This window comes from Lycorma delicatula, chromosome 9, assembly GCF_047948215.1.
Source record: "Lycorma delicatula isolate Av1 chromosome 9, ASM4794821v1, whole genome shotgun sequence".
In the NCBI taxonomy this organism is placed as follows: domain Eukaryota; kingdom Metazoa; phylum Arthropoda; class Insecta; order Hemiptera; family Fulgoridae; genus Lycorma; species Lycorma delicatula.
In genome coordinates, this window is record NC_134463.1 from 45,919,491 (window position 1) to 45,941,516 (window position 22,026).

A 22,026-nucleotide genomic window follows, 5' to 3' on the forward strand; every position below is an offset into this window, starting at 1 on the left:
AGTAAAAAAGATAAGATAGAAAATGTAGAAGAAGAATGGGAGAATATTAAAAAGGAAATTCTTAAATCAGCAGAAGCAAACTTAGGCGGAATAAAGAGAACTGGTAGAAAACCTTGGGTTTCAGACGATATATTGCAGCTGATGGATGAACGTAGAAAATATAAGAATGCTAGTGATGAAGAAAGTAAAAGGAACTATCGGCAATTAAGAAATGCTATAAACAGGAAGTGTAAACTGGCGAAAGAAGAGTGGATTAAAGAAAAGTGTTCAGAAGTGGAAAGAGAAATGAACATTGGTAAAATAGACGGAGCATACAGGAAAGTTAAGGAAAATTTTGGGGTACATAAATTAAAATGTAATAATGTGTTAAACAAAGATGGTACACCTATATATAATACGAAAGGTAAAGTCGATAGATGGGTGGAATATATTGAAGAGTTATACGGAGGAAATGAATTAGAAAATGGTTTTATAGAGGAAGAAGAGGAAGTTGAGGAGGATGAAATGGGAGAAACAATACTGAGATCTGAATTTAAGAGAGCATTAAAAGATTTAAATGGCAGAAAGGCTCCTGGAATAGACGGAATACCTGTAGAATTACTGCGCAGTGCAGGGGAGGAGGCGATTGATAGATTATACAAACTGGTATGTAATATTTATGAAAAAGGGGAATTTCCGTCAGACTTCAAAAAAAGTGTTATAGTAATGATACCAAAGAAATCAGGGGCAGATAAATGTGAAGAATACAGAACAATTAGTTTAACTAGTCATGCATCAAAAATCTTAACTAGAATTCTATACAGAAGAATTGAGAGGAGAGTGGAGGAAGTGTTAGGAGAAGACCAATTTGGTTTCAGGAAAAGTATAGGGACAAGGGAAGCAATCTTATGCCTCAGATTAATAGTAGAAGGAAGATTAAAGAAAAACAAACCAACATACTTGGCGTTTATAGACCTAGAAAAGGCATTCGATAACGTAGACTGGAATAAAATGTTCAGCATTTTAAAAAAATTAGGGTTCAAATACAGAGATAGAAGAACAATTGCTAACATGTACAGGAACCAAACAGCAACAGTAGCAATTGAAGAACATAAGAAAGAAGCCATAATAAGAAAGGGAGTCCGACAAGGATGTTCTCTATCTCCGTTACTTTTTAATCTTTACATGGAACTAGCAGTTAATGATGTTAAAGAACAATTTAGATCCGGAGTAACAGTACAAGGTGAAAAGATAAAGATGCTACGATTTGCTGATGATATAGTAATTCTAGCCGAGAATAAAAAGGATTTAGAAGAAACAATGAACGGCATAGATGAAGTCCTACGCAAGAACTATCGCATGAAAATAAACAAGAACAAAACAAAAGTAATGAAATGTAGGAGAAATAACAAAGATGGACCACTGAATGTGAAAATAGGAGGAGAAAAGATTATGGAGGTAGAAGAATTTTGTTATTTGGGAAGTAGAATTACTAAAGATGGACGAAGCAGGAGCGATATAAAATGCCGAATAGCACAAGCTAAACGAGCCTTCAGTAAGAAATATAAGTTGTTTACATCAAAAATTAATTTAAATGTCAGGAAAAGATTTTTGAAAGTGTATGTTTGGAGTGTCGCTTTATATGGAAGTGAAACTTGGACAATCGGAGTATCTGAGAAGAAAAGGTTAGAAGCTTTTGAAATGTGGTGCTATAGGAGAATGTTAAAAATCAGATGGGTGGATTAAGTGACAAATGAGGAGGTATTGCGGCAAATAGATGAAGAAAGAAGCATTTGGAAAAATATAGTTAAAAGAAGAGACAGACTTATAGGCCACATACTAAGGCATCCTGGAATAGTCACTTTAATTTTGGAAGGACAGGTAGAAGGGAAAAATTGTGTAGGCAGGCCACGTTTGGAATATGTAAAACAAATTGTTAGGGATGTAGGATGTAGAGGGTATACTGAAATGAAACGACTAGCACTAGATAGGGAATCTTGGAGAGCTGCATCAAACCAGTCAAATGACTGAAGACAAAAAAAAAAAAAAACGTGAAAAATCATTTCGGTTCTGCTTTAGGCCATGAAAATAAAATTTTTTTTTGAAGCTTACCTCGACAAAATATTGAACGGTACGATCTCTCTTTCTGTTTAGCCTCCCGAACCACTGTAAGGTATTACTTTAGAGCATTGTTTCTCAAACGTTTTTACCCACCGCCCACATTGAGAATCAAAGGTTTTCTAGCGCCCCCAAAATTTTTAAACTTAACATCTGTTAATAATAATTGCAATTGCTGTTTTTAAGATACGCTTTTATACTGACATAAACGACGTGGCATAAACTGGCATAAGCTGAGAGCGGGTGATACACGTTGCAGTCTCAATCTTTAAAGATTTCAATACCTCAGCACAAAATGAACATAAGCCAAAAACTGCAACACTTTTAAACACCTCACAATTTGTCATTAAAGCTAGATCAAAACCTTTTAATTTCCATATTTATTTGTATCAATGCGTAGCATAAATCGGGAGATATGCAGCATTAAAGACAAAAGTGGCCTTTTCTTTTTAAAGTGGAATATTTCGGTTCAAAAAAATCGTAGAGAGACATACAAAAAAAAAAAGAAATTAAAGCTAAAGTCTTAAGCTATTAAACGATTTTAATGCAGTTTACTAAATTTCTGTGGGCCTTCTAGCTTTCACCCCTGAAGGCCTCAATCGCAAACAAGCCCACTTTGAGAACGTATGCTTTAGGGGATGAATGAGGACGATGTGTGTGAATGTAAATGAAGTACAGTCTGTTACAGACTCAGGTCGACTATTTCTGAGATGTGCGGTTAATTGAAACCCGGTCATCAAAGAACATCAGTAACCACGATCTAGCATTCAAATCTGTATAAAAGTAACTGCCTGATCAATATTTCAATTTTTGTAAAACGCAAATCTTTCAAAAACTTTTGCTGAAATTCTAGAGGCTGCAAAAACCGTGTTTCCTTCATTTTCCTGGAGATTGTAAACTTCGAGTTCATTGTTATATAAATAAATTTTTTTATAAACTAATGTAGATAGGAAAAAGCTGTGGTTAAGTATATGTTGTATTTTTTAAGGTGGTTTATTGATAAATTATTTCAGTTTAATATCAGATGCATTCTTTCTTCAGTCAGACTATAGTTTCTTACAACTTTTTTAAAAGGTCGTAATTTGTGATTTACAACTATAACCTTAATCTTTATCCTATTCTCACGGCTCGTCGATCCTTATTTTTAAATCTTTTGGTGAATTTTATATAGTTTATAAAATATAAAGATATACATTTATTTTATTTAAAAACCCTGTGACCTCTCATATTTAAAGTGCTGTGTTTTATATACCTAAAACATTATTTGGGTAGTTCATACATTTTTATTGAGAATAAATATTCAGCGGCCCCCCAATGATTGATTTATACAGTTTTAGTTAGTTTTGGGGCTCGTTATTATTTATTTAAAGCTAATCTAAAAAAAATACACGTTTTTTTTAGTAATAAGGGAATAACCCGATAAAAAATGTGTAATAACTTCATAATTAAAATTAAAATAAATGCACTATAAAAAAAATGTAATTGTGATAATTTTTTTTTATTACGCGCATTTCGCGATTTTTAAACCGCATCGTCAGGAAATTTTAGCAAATATAAATATTTTTACATTCTTGAATAATAATAAATAATTTAAAATAATTATAAATGTATAATTATTTTAGAAATATTCTTACTAAAGTAAATTAAATTAAAATACTCTGAATGTAATAAAGAAAATCTGTTGGTAAAAAAAAAAAAATGAAACCTTTGTTTAATAAGTAATAGAAATTAAAAACGATTTAATGTTATTGCGCTTTAGTATCACTGTATTACTATGAAAATATTGTTAAATAGTAATTGAAGTTTTTATTTCTTCTTGAAAATCTTGTGTGTACTTCTTTTAGCTAAATACATTTAAAAAAGTATTGTACTGTAGTTAGTCTTTAGCTCCGTCTGTTATGCAGGCTGGACGATTTCTTTTTTGTGTGGATAAAATTAAAGTTGCGTATTGTAATTCGTGAAAATAGGATGAGATTATGTATAAAAGATAAATATTATTACACCTGGAATCAAAATCAGAACCTATCGATTTCCAGACTAATCAGTAGTGTTTGCAGGTTTTCTCTATTTTGTACGAAACCGATTTTAATGTAACTTTCAGAATTATTTTATTTAAATCACAATTAAAAGGCCTGCTTAAACAGTTGCATTTTTTTTTTGTAAACCTCTAAAATAATACTATATTCTATAATATTGAATTTTTTTTTTACCTAAGAGTAAATTTTAATTTTTCAATGGAAAAACATGAGTAGTTCATTTTTAGTAATAGGCTTTTAATAATTTTACATTTCGTTAGTGTTTGTTAAATTGTTTTGTTCAGAAAAATATAAAAATACAAACGATTTACAACAGATATTTATAAAACCTTTTATTTTATTTATTTATTTATTTTTTTTTAGCAGGAAATTACCTTTTCTTTTATGAATTTTTTTTTTTTAACCTTTTTTTTTTTTGATTTCACAAACTGTATGAAACTCTCAAATACAATAAATGAAAAAAACGATCAATTTTCGAGGATCTGTATAGATGCAATTGTTTCATAAACGGAAAATTGAAGGAAAAAAGAAAGAAGCAGACCGCGAAAATATAATAAATAATTAAAGAGTTTGCAAGAGTACATTCATAAAAAAAAATGGTAAGATTACCGAAAATAAATAAAAGTTAGGATAAAAGAACCGTTTCCAGTTCACCTTCAGATTCATGAAAAGGCAGTTGTGATATAACAACACACAAACCAAAATTGTTAACTGATCCGGTGTCAACCTGTACTTCCTTCGTGGGATAAAAAATCGCGTATAGTACTAGTGAAATCAATATCCGATTTACTTACAGTTGTATCAACCATATATATGTTGGTGTATTTAGTTTAGTGAAACTAACCGACATTGCAAACATATTTTTTTGTGCCGTTAGTAATGGTATTATATAGAATATGTAAACTGGAATTTTTAAAGTATGTTAATTGTTAAAGGACGACTCTTTTAAAAAAATGTAAAAATTTAGTATTTTTGAAATTATTTATTACGGGTATAGTTCAAAGTTCAAGTGGTTTGTATGGAATGAGGTAGCTGGATGGTAGGGGATTGTTCCCGAGTACTTCTCTGTTTGAATTCTTTCATGGTTGCTTTAGTTGTACGTTTATTATAGGTATGTCTAATTAAAAAACTTGCCCATTAATTAATTTTTTCTTTTCATTCATACTGCAGTCCTTCGTTATTATAATTTTTAGTTTTATATTCTCTAGAAAATCTTCTGTGACTAATTATTATTTATTAATTAACTAGTGTAATAAAGTTTTTCATCGGTGAATTTTTTGATAAACAACATGAAAATTTTTGTTATTTCTTTTAAACAATTAAATTATTAAAAATAATAACAAATGTGTCGGCCTACATGATAACTGTTCTTTGTTATAATTATTTTAGTTTGATTTTTTAATTTTATGTAATGTGAGAAAACATAACATCAAAAATAACTAATTTAAGCAATCTTGCATTAAATGTATAAAAAGTTTTAAACATATAATTTTAGGACCGTTTTGATATAAAAACTAATATTTTCAAAGTTCAATTGGGTGGCAGTTTAGACATTTCCCTTACTTTAAAATATCTCTCTCCCTATTTTGCGTGATAAATCTTTGAGTTTCCGAATTCATGATTCAACAGAAATGAATTTTTTCTGTTGACCCATAGTTGTTTTTAAAAATTAAATGTTTTTCGTTAAGAATAATCCAAAAATGTGGATTTTCGTTAGATTGAGAAAAAATAAAAATACAGTCCACATTAAAAAAAAAAAAAAATGAATTTATTATATATCATACATATTTAAAAATATTTAAGGAATTTAAAATTTTTATGTATATTATTTATTTCTCTTTTTCTATTTAATCTCAGTTTGTATTCATAACTTTTTTCTTTCAAACGCTATTCACCGATATTTAATGAACCGAGATTTAAAAAATTTGTTTTTACTGTTTTTCAAAAATGAATTTTTTTAAATTTCTCTTCGTTGAACACATACAAAGTGGTGGACGGATCTGTTGTTTGTTCCGGTTAAAAGATATAATCGAGGCGGTATCTATTTTAGGCTAGACTTTTTCTCTATGATCACTAATTTTTGCTTCAATGCCCCCGTAACAACACAAATTCCGGAGCGCAATCGATTGAAAGCGTTAAAGAATAGGTAAATATGGATAAAGAAAAATTTGTTTTAGATTAGGATAGTCTTATTTATAATTATGGACGGTCTGGATCACTCATCCTTTTTTGAACAGAAGATATATATTTTAAAAATTGATATCCTGCATGTTTTTACGGGTCCTTTAATTTATGAAATCGAAGTAATTCAACACAAGTAAATAAAAGCTCGGTTGAAAAGAAACACGGACTTTTCCTAAAGTAGGAAACTTTTACACCATTTGATTTACACATAAAACATTAAAAAGTTAAAAACAAATTCGTATTCCGAACATTCAAAGTAACAAAATAAGGAAAAGTTTTTAAAAGTAATGTGTAATAAATCTTTTTTTGATATTTTGGAAGATACTACTCTAAAATGATATATTATGATACATGATATATTTAAAAAATATATAGCGAAAAGAGATACAGACATTTTATTTAGTATATGTATTAAACGTAATCCTGTACAGAAAATATTGGGAGAATTCTCCTTACGTAGGATCTATAAAATTTGAAAGTTGTCATTTAAAAAATATTTTTGTTAAAAATTTTTAGGTACTAGAATTCCTCTTCGGTACTGTGCGTACGCGCGCGCGCGTTTGTATTCTTACAAGATTTAATTTTTTTTTTTTTTTGATAGTTGTAGAAAAAAAAGGTGGCGCTTCATTAATATCAAATCTGTCTGATCAGTGTTCGGTAGCCAATAATATGAAAAAAAATCCTTTGTTCAATCAATTTTAAAGAGCTAACAATCACGTGTAAGAACACGGACAACAATAAATAAACAAGCAAATTGTAGAAAACATTTTTTAAAATAATTTTTAAATTTACTATTTTAACTACTTATATGATAATTGTTTTACAACAATTCTGTGAAAATTATCAACACGCGTTAAAAAACACACAACAAAAAAAAGAATTATATTAAAATTAAAAAAAAATCATATGAATCGGTTTTGACAAAAACACTTTTGTTTGTATACCTATCATTGAAAAATCTACAGATTTGGATTGAAATTACATTTTAAAATAAATTTACTACTTTTTACTATTAATAATAATGAATATACGTATATAAGGAGTTTGAAAAATAAAATAATTTTTTTCAACGCGTAATTTAAGACTGCTTGTTATTAGTCCAGGCTGTATCTCTTTTGGGTTGGACATTTTGTATGTGATTGCTAATTTTTACTTTAATGCCTCCGGAAAATCATCAGAAATGATTATTTCGTTATGCGTTAGTTGAAAAAAAATTTTATTACACAAAATGTGAAAATATCGAAAAAATATCCATTTTTTCCTCTATTTCCCTAGATAACTCTATAACTGTTAATTTTTGGAGAAAAGATCGAAAGAGAAAAAGTTTTCTTATTAATAAATTTTACACCCAAGTTACAAATCGAAAAATACGTTATTATTGATGCAAAAGTAGCAATAACTCAAAATAAAAAGGAAAAAGAATTTTTGGAAATTTTTTTCGAGTACTTATGTTTTACATAGGACCTTCAGATTTTGCCTCAAAGAATTGTTTGATATGATAAAGCAACACGCCATTTTTAAAAAAAATCTGTGTTAGTTTTTGCACAAAAATTCCGCAATCCAGATTTTTAAAAAAATGTGATTTTTTCTTAACGAAATAATTATTTCTGATGGTATTCCGGAGGCATTCAATCGAATGCGTTGAAGGATGGGTAAATATGGATGAGATTAAAACTGCAAGTTTAATTTTTGTGAACATAGTTAAGTAATATGTACTATGTCACCGAGTATGAGAAGTTTTCTTTTAAGCAAACGAAGGAATAAGGGACGGAAATTAAGTATTTTAGAGTCAGTGTGTGCAATATTTTAGAAAGAAAACAGAAATGGCTAGAAAATGTAAAAAAGAGACTCGTAGAAAAAATAACAGAAAAAGCAGTAACTTTAGTGTTGGGAAATTTTGGAATTCATTTTAGTAATACTTGAATTTACAAATGGATATTCATTAACACTTTTACGTTTACAAAGATGTATAATTTTTAAGGAGAGGAAATACTGTTCGATTGCCTTTGTACTCAGTAAACCTTTGACAACCTTTGTATTACTTGGTTCTGCGTAACCAATTGTACGGATGTTTTTCAGAGGGGAAGTATCATTACATACTTCCCCTCTTTTGAGTGTCTGTGTTCTTTGTCACTAAGTTGGGTGTTTCTCAATAGTCGGTTTTGGACTTGTTTTATAATCTATCTTCAAAGCGGACTCTTAGACTACGTACTGTCACAGTCCCTTCTTTTGCCGTTGACACAGCTAACCTGGCTGTCGATGTTGATCAAACTCTAGTAGCTTCAAGTAAACTACAATCTGAAGTGGACAAATTCAACGGATGGCTGTCAAAATGAAAGATTACTTGTTAATCAAGCTTAGTCGAATCATGTGACATTCTTAATGAAAAGAGGAAATTGCCCACTGGTCCATCTCGGTGTCTTTCTCATACCCCATGCTCAAAGTGTACGGTACCTTGGTCTCTACCTTGATCGTCTTCTGACGTGGAATGTCCGTATAAGAAAAACGAGAGAACAGCTGGATATTGAGTTTAATGAAATGTATTAATTGCTGAGCAAGGGTTCACAGCTTTCGCTATCCAACAAACAATTATTGTACACGACGATCCTAAAACCGGTTTGGACCTATGGGATCTAGTTTTGGGGTACAACAAGCAGCGGCGACGTCCACATTATACAGTGATTCTAGGAAAAAATTACTTAGGAGCACCAAAGTAACGGTGAAATTCACGAATATCTGGGTTTACCGTAAGTTCGAAAAGAAATTTAGCGATTCGATACAAAATATAAATTACAGCTATATAACTTGAAAATATTGAAAATATTTAGATATTAACCTCTTAAACAATAATGAAGACGTTAGAAGGCTTAAACAACTCCACGTTTTGGACCTTGGTAACTTTATGTGATTTGATGTGGAACTGCATCAACTTAGTGTTACTTATTTTCTTTTTTAACTTCCGGGACCATCGTTAGATATTGCTTCAGAGGATGAGATGAATGATTTGTAGCGTGTGTGAAAAATGCCATGCCTGACAAGGATTCGAACCCGGGACCTCCGGATGAAAGGTCGAGACGCTACCACTCGCGCTACGGAGGCTGGCAACTTTTTTTTTTTTCTTTTTTTTTTAACCTCCGGGGCCACAGTTAAGCATTACTTTACAGAGGATGAGATGAAGGCTGGCAACTTAGTGTTAACTATTATAACGATATATCAATTTATTTTTTTATTAAATTTTTGTTATTATTCTTTCATTAATACTTAAAAGTCTTATTTTTATTTTTTCTCTTTTTTATGATTGTGTTTAACTACCAATGTCACTGTTCTCTGACTTAACTTTTTACGCTTACTAACATTAAATGTTCTCCATAGGAATATTAGTACGTAATTTTTAATGAGCTTTGATAAAAGCTTCTGTACATGTGATTGTATGTGATCATATTTACTGATGGTTTCTGTTATAATATAACTGATTGTAAATTTGATTTTGAGAAAAAAAATTCGCGTGAACCGATTGTATTGCGATACAGAAATTATCATGTTAATGTTTTTTGTAAATTTAGGATTCTGTAATTTTATTATTATTAAAACGTTTGTTTTAATTACATTTTTATCCATTGGTCTTCAGTATTGTTTCTTAGAAATCGATAAGTATGAAAATAATATTCCTTTATTTTTTCCGTAATATTCATATTATTATTACACAGTAATAATTTACAAATTATTTATAATTAACAAATTCATATTCGCTGTAAGTTTCTTCTTTTACACTTATTTTAATTACTGCATTTTTATTGTAATTATTTTTTAACGGAAAATATTATCATAATTTGTTGCAGGTATTTGATTTTTTTAATATTATTTGCTTCACCCATTACCGCCAGCTGTTCTGCGAATAGTTCGCCATATTTGTAATTTTGTGGTTCGCTTATCCACATATATTCCTGTAATAACCTTAATTATATTTTTTAACTCATTTTAATATATATGTATTTTTTCTTGTTATAGAAATAATTTTATTCTTAGTTTAGTTAAGTACGTACTATGGCGTTTCTCAATTACAGAAAAAACTTTTTTTATATTATTTCAATTTTTTTTAAATTTATATAAATTTTTAAAATGATTTTTCTATACATTTTTCCACAGAAAACGGTAGTAGCTGAATTATAAAGTACTTATTTTCTTATGAGAATCTAATATACGTAATAATATATTATAACTACTTTGATGCCAAAATCGCTAATCAAAATAGTACTCAGTAGAGTAACAAAATTCTTTCATTATTAAATCCTTTATTTGGACAAATAAAACATAATTTATGAAATTTTTTAATCTGTAAAATAAATGAAATGATTTAAAAAAATTAAAATCACCTCTGTAAACCATCTAAATGGATTTCCTCCTATCAGTTGTGCAAAAATTAATCCACTTTATTTTACGGTTTAATAGTTATCAAAACTTTTTGTTGGGAGTAGATATTAAACGTATTGTTAATTACAGCAACATTATTCTTGTACCAGTAATTTTAATTTCTTGGTAATAATATATTATTAAATTAAATGTTACTTAGTATTACAATAACGTTGAAAAATTAGACAGAATTGATTGTTTCAAAAAATAATAAACCAACACAAAAGACAACTAATAATACAATCTCTCCGTGGCGTAGTGGTAACGTCATGGCCTTTCATCCAGAGGTCCCGGGTTCGAATCCCGGCCAAGCACGGCATTTTTCACAGACGCTACAAATCATTCATCTGATCCTCTGAAACAATAGCTAATAGTGGTACCAGAGGTTAAACAAAAAAATGAAGTCATGTGTTGTCGACATCAGATTTTGGCCAGTCTCCGTGGAGCGAGTGGTAGCGTCTCGGCCTTTCATCCGGAGGTCCTGGGTTCGAATCCCGGTCAGGCATGACATTTTCTCACACGCTAAATCTCATCCTCCGAAGCGATCCATAACGACGGTCCCGGAGGTTAAAAAAAAAGTGTTCTAGGAAGTAAAGATATTTTACCGGGTGATTCGGTATATATGCCAGTATAGCTATAAAGGAAAGTATATAGATCGGAGGTACCGAATTCAAATCCTGGTCGGCTATGATATTTTTTATACGCTACAAAATTCCATTTCCATTTCCCATAAGCTTGAAGCTTATGGAGTGATATCAAGGAAAAGGAAGAAAAAAAATCTGTGAATTCTTCTTTTTTAGTGGAAGTTAGCAGGGATTAGTGATAGTAAATAAATCACTCTCTGTTTAAATAATCTTACAAGCTGTAGTTATATATCAATAGGAAGCATCGTATATAAAATAAATAAACAATTTTTTAAACTAAATATAGATTGACTGCTACAAAACAATAACTACCAGTGACTTGTGCGTTTCCACACGTGCCGTTTTTCTTTTCTGAATTTGTTATTGTGTAACGTTTGTATTAAAATTATAGTAAGAGTTGATTATTTTCTATTCTTTTCTTTAAATTTCACGTAAAATTAATGAAATTAAATCTGCAAATTCCGAAATAATCGAATAATTTGTACGATTTCAGAAAAGTCGATCTCCATTTTATTTCGATTACAAAATCTGAAGAAAAAACACGGGCTGTGTGAAAAACTATCCCGATCGCGAGTTCGGATTGTAAGGAAAGATAATTACATCAAAACTCTAGGAGGTTTCCACTTCTTCTAGTACATCAAAAAAGTTCACGAATCGTGAAAAACTTCTCGGAGGGTTAGATAACTACTGCCGGTTACTTAATATTACAAATAACGTTACAAAATTAGACAGAATTGATTGTTTTAAAAAATAATAAACCAACACAAAAGACAACTAATAATCCAATCTCTCCCTGGCGCGAGTGGTAGCCTCTCGGCCTTTCACCCGGAGGTCCCGGGTTCGAATCCCGGTCAGGCATGGCATTTTTCACACACGCTACAAATCTTGCATCTCTTCCTCTGGGAGGTTAAACAACAAAAAAAAAAAAAGAAAAGATAATTACGATATGGGAATAGTGAAAAGGTCTGTAAATCGATTTCGTAACATACATAACTAAAGTAATACTTGCATTATAAAGTATGTGTTATTCTTATTAAAGATTTAAGTGCATTATTTATCATTTAATTAATTAATATATAATTAAATTTTAATATTATTTTACACGCCGCCCTCGTTAGCGCGAATAGTAGCGTCCCGGCCTTTCATCCGGAGGTCCTGGGTTCGAATCCCGGATAGGCATATTATTTTCATACGCTACAGAGTTACCATTTCATCTCATCCTCTAAAGAAATACCTAACGATGGTCTCGGAGGCTAAAAAATAAAAATGAAAAAAAATAACCACGTAAAATTACTATACAGAATGTCATTAAAAGGTGAGACCAAACTCTAGGAAGTGATTTTACTTAACATATTGAAAAAAAAAAATGTACCGTAAACATACGCCCGAAAGAGCATATTTTTCTGTCTGTCCGTCATTTTGTGTTTTATAAGGAAAAATATTATTTTTCAATAATAAAACCACGGTTGGTGGAGATTTTTACTTTATTTTAAACTAACATTTTTTAATAGGAAAAAACCGATACTCCTGGTTGAAAGATTTCAGAATGGCAGTCGTTTCAATTTTTCAATCTTAAATATCTTAGAATTATTAGATTTATCCAATTGTATTGTATCATAAAAATTATGAAAAATTTTTTTGTAAATAAAACCACACTTTAGTTGTAAAATTCCGACGACAAACAGCAGAGTTATTGCAAAAAGTAGGCCTTAACCGATATGGCGGCCATCTTGTTTTTTTTATTATTATCGTGACTCGATTTCTAAATCAATTTTCTGATTAATATTTTTAAGTTTTATCAGTTTTAATCAGAATATCAGTTGAGGATTACATTTTTCAATAATTCTGTTTGCCATCTGATTTTTCTGAGTAAGGAGTCCTTTTGTTCACAAAAAAATGCTTCATAATTGTTATAAAACACAGTTTCAAACTAAGATATTTAAGATTGAAAAATTAAAACGATCGTCATTTTGAAATTTGTTAAACGAAGAGTATCACTATTTTTCTTCCTATTAAAAAATGTTAGTTTAAAATAAAATATAAAATTTTATTGCGTTATCTTCAACCGTTCTTGAAAACTATTTTTTTTTCTTAAATGACACAGAATGGCGGACAGACAGAAAAATATGCTCTTTCGGGCCTATGTTTACGGTACATTTTATCTTCAGTATGATAAATAGAATGGCTTTCTACAAGTTGGTTTTATCTTTTAAGATCCTGTATACATACATTTACTACTAGTGTTTGCAATTATTTTGCAATAAGTTAGCAGAACGTTGTATAGTACTGCAAAAAAAAATGACGGAATGATATATTATGCTAAAAAAATAGTAGAAAGTCTTCTGGAGTAGATTGCATTGGCTAATCAGTATATGCATTAAATTTGATGCCGATATGTATAAGAATAATGATTATTAATAAAAATGTAAGTATCTTAGTTAACCCTTGGAAAGGTATAAAAAACTTATTTCTAATTTTCCTATGCAGTTTTAAAAATACAATGCTTACAGTCAGAAGTTAAAAGAAAACGCCGATATAAAGTACGAGAAATAATAAAATATTTTTAAAAATTGCTTATTGTGCAGTATTAATTATTACAGAGCTAAAAGAAGGTTCTTTGAAAGCCAAATTAAATTTATTTCCTTTAAATAAAGAATACAGTTGTAAAATAAATATATGAGCAATTAGTTACTTACTGAGGTGGTTGGTAGGCGTGGCTCTTCTATCGTACCCTTTTTTTAAAAGACTGTCCAAAACTTGTAAATGGTCCAATTTCGCTCCATGTCTGTAAATTATATAGAAATAAAGTTATATTGTGTAAATATATTTGATTTAAATAAATTAATTAAATAATACTCGTGCATTTATATATTCAATATTGGTTTTGTTAAAAAATATTTATTTGAATCCCTATATAGAAAAGTAAAATACAACGTGTTTACTATACTCGTATACCTGGAAATGTGTTCTGCTTATCATATGTTCAATATGATCACCATCACGTCTAACAACTTCTTCAACACGAACTCCTATGTTATTAATAACTTGATTATACATATTCTCCGTTATTTCATTGCACGCCTCAATGATCAGCACTCAAAGTTCTATCGCTGTACAAGGATGTTTAGGGAAAATCTTTTCCTTTAGGAATCCTCAAATTAAAATCTCACGGATTCAAATCAGGACTATTCGAGGGCCGGTTCTGTCCACACGCAAAACGATTAGGAAATCGGTTTGAAACATTTGCGTTAAAAGTTTGATGCAGAAAGTCTAAAATAACATCAGCTGTGTGTGGTCTGTCTCCAACCTGCATGAATCACTCGTTTTCTAATGGAAATTCTTTTGAAAGAAGCTGAGGAACAAAATTATTATGCAGCACGTTTAGAAACGTTCACTGTTTAGAGTTTGATAAAAAAAAATGACCCTATTACCCATGACGAGATAGCGGTCAGTACCGTAATTCTTTGAAGCGTGTGTGGATTTTCGGAAGACCAAGAACGCTTATTTTGTTGATTAACAACCCCAACTAGGTGAAAATGTACCTCATCTGAAAACCAAACATTGTTCAACACTACGACTTGGTTCACAGCTCATTCAGTGAATGGCATTCTTTGATGTTTGTTGTAAACCGTTAATTTAGGCAAACTGTTATTTTGTTCGGATACAAATGCGAATCGGTTTTTAAAATTCACTGCACAGATTGCCTACAAATCCCAAGTTGTATTGCTCCTTTTCTTATTGATTTGCCAGGGCTCCTCAGCGACGCTGCTCTGACACCTTCGACATTCTGTAGAGAACAAACATCGGCAGTCTGTTCGCGCTTACTCTCAAATACTGAATCATCACTATAAAATATTTCATAAGTTTACATATTGTTTTAAATGATGACGACCACCTAGTTTGAAAATGTGCCTGAAACTGTCTTTGTGTAAGCACCACACTTTACGATTCGTTAAAAACCAACACAGTGTTTAAGCGCTGTTCAACAATCAGTCTTCCTTTGTCAACCATCTTAGAACGATACACAAACAGCGCCTTGGAAAGGGAAGAAACTAATATTCATGAACTACTGTCACTTTTACCAACGTAAATGACATTAATATTTGTTTATTAACCTAAACATATATTGCCCAAAACAAATGTTGGATCATTTCGCGTGCCATTCTGTATATTTTCACTTATTATAAAATTAATTATTTATGTTAACTAATGATTAATTTTCATTAGGAATCTAGATGAAACTGGTTAAATTTATCTGGATCGTAGAGCCCATACCATTCCGTAGATAGGCGAAATTTTTCCCTTTTAGGGTGGTAATAAGGTGATAAATAAAAATTTTTTTGTTACAGCATTATATATAGGCTGTTCAAGACAGTTCATTAATAAAAAATGAATATCCTCGTTTGGGAAAAGTGGCTCGATCTTCCAAGAGATTTTAGGCGGAATGATTGTTCGATGCTTGATGAGAACAATGAATTTATATTCTGGGTGGGAATACTCGTCTCGTACTGTGATTTACTCCAAAGGTAATTTGTCCTTTCTTACACATTTTTTTATTTTCCACATATCCCCGGTTCTATAAGGTGTAGGATTAACATTGCCGGTTTTTTAAAATAAAAATGCTGTTAGCCTATAAAACCATGTGTAATCATCAGGTAGAAGAGGTTGGGAACCGGTCGAGAATTACAGTATATGACCATTTTAGACGTCCAGCCATTGGTGATTTCTCTCCGCTGATCAGAAAACCTAAATGGCTGTCTCGCTGTGTAGTAGAGATTGATCTTCTAATTTTCCCTAAAATATAAATACAAACAAACATCGTTTAAAAAGTTTTACTATCTCATTATCTGATTACGATATTCTTCTTTTTGATCTATAAAGAGATCAAAAGATTTAAAATGTTGTTTTTAAAATATTTTAAAAACTTAACGTAACGATTGTAGGCGAATAACATGAGTCAACCGGTAGACATGAATTGCACACCAGGTACCTTTTTGATTCTTATTTAGCTTCGGGGAATCACCGTCAGGTATTACTTCTGTGGATGATATGTGTGAGTGTAAGTGAAGTGTAGTCTAGTACAGTCTCAGGTCGACCATTTCTGAAATGTGTAGTTAATTGAATCCCCAACACAAAAGAACACCGGTATCCACGATCTAGTACTCGAATCCGTATAAAAGTAATTTCCTTTATTAGGATTTGAACTTTGGAACTCTCAACTTTAAAATCAGCTGATTTACGAAGACGCGTTAACCACTAGACCAGCCCGTTGGGTGCGCGCCACATACCTAGATATTAAAATCATTACACGAACAACTCACTGCACCATACATTAGGAAATTTATAAACGGACAATTTGTTCACATGAGTTAAATATTAATCAATACTAAATCAAACCGAACTTCATAGCCGAGTGGTAGCGGCTCGGCCTTTCATCTGGAGTTCCTGTGTTCAGTTATCCCGGTCAGTCATGGCATTTTTCATGATCTAATAAATTCTATTACCAAGTACAAGCTTCAGAACCTCTGTGTAATTCATCAACTAATAAATAAATGTAGGTAATATCGTATTAATACGAAAACACTAATTTAAAAACGAACGCAAATTCGTTTAATATTAAATTATAAGAATAAAAATCACACAATCGCCAATAAAAGTTCAAAATTAAGTCAAACCATTAAGATTATTGTTTAATAAAATAGTTCACGCATTGCAGTTTGCCCATTTCTTGATATTTTGTTTTTTAATAAGTCATTTCGAAATCTGTTTCTAGGATCATTAATTCAACAGTTTCGTTTACATTTTTCAATTAGATGTAAATACAATTCTAAAAGAATATTTACAAAATTATTTAAACACGGGTGGACTTTGTAAAACCTTCCATTAGATCTTGATTGAAACCGACACGGAGTTTTCGTTATTCTATGTAAAATAGCTGTGAAACTGGCCAATATCGTCCAGGGATCGCTGCATTTTCAGATATATACGTATCGATCAAATAATCTAAATATGATTTTAATCTTTAGTCTTGCGATTGTTCTCTTACTAAATCGAAAATAAAACTTCAGAAGTCGAAACTTCAGAAATCGAATACCAAATCCATAGTTCAACCATATACCCGCTTCACTTTCAACAGTTTTGTACTCCGTTACTAAATCTAGGTTCTGAATTTTTTTATATCGACTATGCCCAAGATGAAAATAGCAAATTAATTGATCCTCAGGCCAAACCTAATAATAATCAATTGCGAATAATATTTTCGAAATGAACTACTACATATTTAGGACTTAACTTAAAATTTAAATTTAAACACTTGTTTTTTAATAGTTGCAATGCATTTTGGTAGATAAATTTCCATTACAAGAACTATTTAAATTATTATTCATCAGGTAATGTAAATTTATATTAATTTTAAACCTTATAAATTTTATTATTTTATAGTTATTTTATCTTATCGCCCGGAATAAAAATTCCGGGCGATGATAACGCATAGGCGTTTTTCACCCTCCCCCCAAAAAAAAGTAATGTATAAATATTTTGGAGGTTATAACAGGCTAATTAATAGTTGTAGGTTTGGTGCGCTATTCGTGTTGTTTCCTACAGATTCACTCAGCATTAGGTAAAAAGAGGTAATCGAGTGCGCAGTCCATGAACACCCAAGTCAACGCGTCATTAGCTAATAAATAGTATTGCGCTATTCTAAAGAGTAATCAACATCTCGTATCATATTTACAAGGGAAATCAGTTGTAAAATGGTTTCCAGTTGCTTTCTTCATTGTTCCGAATATGTGTTTCGCAACAGTAGCCCAAAAAATGCCATGTAATAGTAAAAGTACGAGCAGAATCTTTACTCCGTTTATTTCAATGACTGGCTGAATAATGAACATCATTACTTTCAAGAACGTAACTCGGTAATTTTTGTTCCTTTGTTGCTTGACAAAGCTGTAAGAAAGACTGATAATATAAAGTGACAGTAACTTTATGTCCCCTCCTTTCCTATTTGTAAACAATTAATTAAATGATATTTTACCTGTCTAAAGATAAATAATTATTTGTCATAATAAATAATCTAATTAATCTGATAAATATTATTTATCTGATAGATAAATAATAATTTAAATTATTTGTCTGTGTAATTATTTAAATGATGAACTATTTGTCTTAACTCGTACAGATGTTTTTCAGTAAGCAGAAGGATAAGATATTTTTCCTCTTAAATATTTAAAAAATTGCTTATGATTTTTGTATAACGATGTCTATCAGTTAGTACCAAAATCGTAATAGTGTAGTTCCCGTGGCTTTAAAAACTTCAGGAGATAACAATTTTCACCACCCTGAAAATTGTTCTCATGAAATTGTTATTAAGTATGATAAAAGAAAAATAAACTTTCCATGCCAGCATGTAGAGAACGTAAAAAAAAAAATTACCTTTCATTCCCGTTTTTCTACTTCGGCAGATGTATTATATATCAGCAAAGTCCATCGAAATGGAGATAACATTCAATCCTGAGAAGATTGAAAACCGTCGTAAACTATTTTCTTAGTGAGAATGGAAATTAATAATTATTGGTGATTTTTAAAAATATTTTTCCGAAAATACGTATTTGAATAGCACGGATTTAGATATGCATTTATGAGAAGTAACTCATTAAGTTTTACATGGCAATGTTTTATTTTTCCTTTCTCAAAATAAACATGTACGATTGAGGCGTTCACTTTGATTATAAACGTGTTTTGATAAAATTATTTTTCGATTCAGTATTTAATTAATATTTTCTCTCTGTTTAAGTTGCCTGATCGTTTCATTTTTATTTTCAAATCACATTACTCTTCGAAAGTATTAGAAACATTCAACGTCCTTCTTAAAAGTAAAATACTCAGTCGATGCTTAACCGTTTCATTGTGTGTGATGCATAATAATGCTGCCGTTAGACGAAATTAAAACAAAGGTTCGGTAGCTTGATTGGATACAAAATCAACAACGCTAGTTTAGAGGAAGTAATCTCGACTTAAGTGCCGACGGTACACGTTATCAATCGCTGACCTAAAGTTTAGTAATATTAAGTTCTGACTTATGCTCAAGAGAAATAGATAAACGATTGTTTTTTTAGCTCTCGCATAGTTACTTGTATTAATATTTATTAAAAACGGTGGTCATAATTGTTTTAATTATTTTTACATACTGTATATTTCGAGTTTAAATTAACCACTATATAAATGCGTAAAAATTTGTTTTACAAGCTACAAAAAAGGCTAATTATAAAAATAAATTTGGTAAATATAATTGACGATAACCTATACTTGGATTTATGAGCTAATAAATAAATTTAGCTTATAATTTCAATCGTTAACTAATTCTATGATTTATTACTGGATAATGATGTAAACAAAACAATTATTCTCTTTTAGGTTGATTTCATTATAAACCTGCTACCTATTGTAATGGGTACCATGATTCGAATTCCAGAAAATTTCGACATATCTTCGCGTTTCACAACCCCAGACCCCAAAACTACCGTCAGTTCAAAAAGTTTATATATTTCACTTTCTTGTGGACACGATAACTGCCGTAATTTTGGCCAATAACTTTCAAAATTGATACATAAAATATAACGACCCAAAATCGCTGTCGAGTTTGTTAATGGGCAAAATCAGACCGTGGGGGGGGGAAATGGGGAGCTTTATCGAAAAACAAAATATCGTTATAACTTTCTTATTAAGTAAAATATCGAATTCGTTTACATTTCCTACAATTCTTTGGATAAAAGCTAAAACTTATCTAAGTAAAATTTTTTGATATCACCAACCATTGGCCCAGAGGGTGGAAAAAATGGGGTTTCGAATACAAAAAAAAATCATACTTCCCTTAATAGGCCTAATATCGAATCGGTTTAAAGTGGTTTAAACATTTCCTAAAACTTTTGTTTGAAACAACTTTTGATATGACCAACTCTTACGGCAAGGGATGACCAAAATGTTGCTGGAATTCTAAGAAGATGGGACTTATCGTATGCTAAATACGTGAAAGCTTTTTTTTTCACATGCAACCATTGTCATATTGAGTAAATTTGAAGTTTTTCTTAACTTTAACGTGTAAATCATTTTTATTCCCTACTTAGCACCGGTGAAATTTACCTCCGCCTTCCGGCTTGAAAGGGATTTTTTTTTTAATTTGATGTATATACAGGGTTTAAAATAATCTAATTTCTGATTCGTCAGTAATTTATGTACAACATATGGAGATAGATAATTTTAATTTTTTACTTTGTGGGCTATTGATCAGTTGTTGCTATGTTGCAGATAATAGCAATAAAGAGAAGGTTCGTCTCTTTCTCTTAATAAAGAGGAAGATCGGTCCAAAATTTAGATTTCGGTGTTTTTTACAGTTTCAATGTTAAAGGACTCCCCCTCCTTAATTCAGAAACACACAGAATGTACAGAAATTTCCGGAAGATATATACGTACGAATGTTGGCCTGTATTTTGACAGGCTAACAGATGATGTCCCTGTATGGGACATCGATGGCATTAAAATTTGCTTTTACGAGATAAATTAAAAAATTGCTACAGTTGTTTTATTCAAAGCTCAAATTTTCACTAAATTAAAAAGACAATTTATATAGATTATACACCCTTTTAAAAGCCAATCTTTAAAATTTAGATTTTAAACGTGGAAAAACAATTATAAATTTGGTTATTATTTTGCAATAAAAAGGAATTATTTTACCTAAAAACATACTAAGCTGAAAATAATTGAATTGGGAAAATCTTTTCTAAGATGCCGGGGGTTTTTTTAAGGTAAAAACGTAATTTAATCATGAGAGCAAATTGGACCCAAATTTTTTTACAGAGCATTTTGATCTTTTTCACAATTATTCTCTAAATATTGTTTAATAACAATATAAATAACATTTTAAATTTATCTGGCGTATTTAAAATATTAATCTGTCAAAAGCAAAGCCAGGAAGGTTTTGCAACCGTCTGGTATCTTTTATTTTAGTGTTTTGGATTTTTTTTATGCTTAATATTAATTTAAATTTGAAGTTTTTGTTATTAATTCAAGAATTTTTGGAATATATTTAGATAACGCATATAATTTTCACGTTCGTACCAATCGCTATTTTTGTCTTTTTTATTTGTAATTTGACAGTGCTAAACAGAAGGTTTATTATGAAAGGCTTTTTTTTAATTATTTAAACGGACCGTTTGTTGTCTTATCTGCATATCGATTTGCATGAATTTTAACTATCGGTGAACACTTTTTTTTAGACAAAGCCCTTCTCCTTCTTGTTATCTTTGTGTGGTATTTAAACAAACCTTTCTAATTACTCATATTGTAATTTTTCTTTTTATGGACCTTTCTAAACTTTCTTTACCAATCTCTTTTATTTTTTTTATTTCTGAATTTACACATAAAATGAATTTTGTAGTATATCGGTCGGTTAAAGTACTAGGACCTGTTAAAAATGCTAAATTTTTGTGGTACTTTGTAATATTGTTTCATTTTGAAGTATATAATTGTAACTGAATATTTTTCTATATAGATGTATATGTTTAAACGAACTCTGAATACAAAATTACAATTTTTAGTTTCTTTATTGAACAGACTATTCATGTTAAATGAAAAGTAATTTTCTAACCGTATGAGAATATTAT

The 22,026-nt window shown here is 30.4% G+C and overlaps 1 protein-coding gene across 1 annotated transcript in view; it reads right to left on the reverse strand.

Moving 5' to 3' along the window:
- Positions 1-14,083, reverse strand: part of LOC142329902 (glycine receptor subunit alpha-2-like) — a 255,859-nt gene extending 241,776 nt beyond the window's left edge. The window contains exon 1 of the mRNA XM_075374826.1: positions 14,068-14,083. The gene's annotated coding sequence lies outside the window, so the exon portion shown is untranslated. The remainder of the gene's footprint in view (positions 1-14,067) is intronic.
- Positions 14,084-22,026: the final 7,943 nt, after the last annotated feature.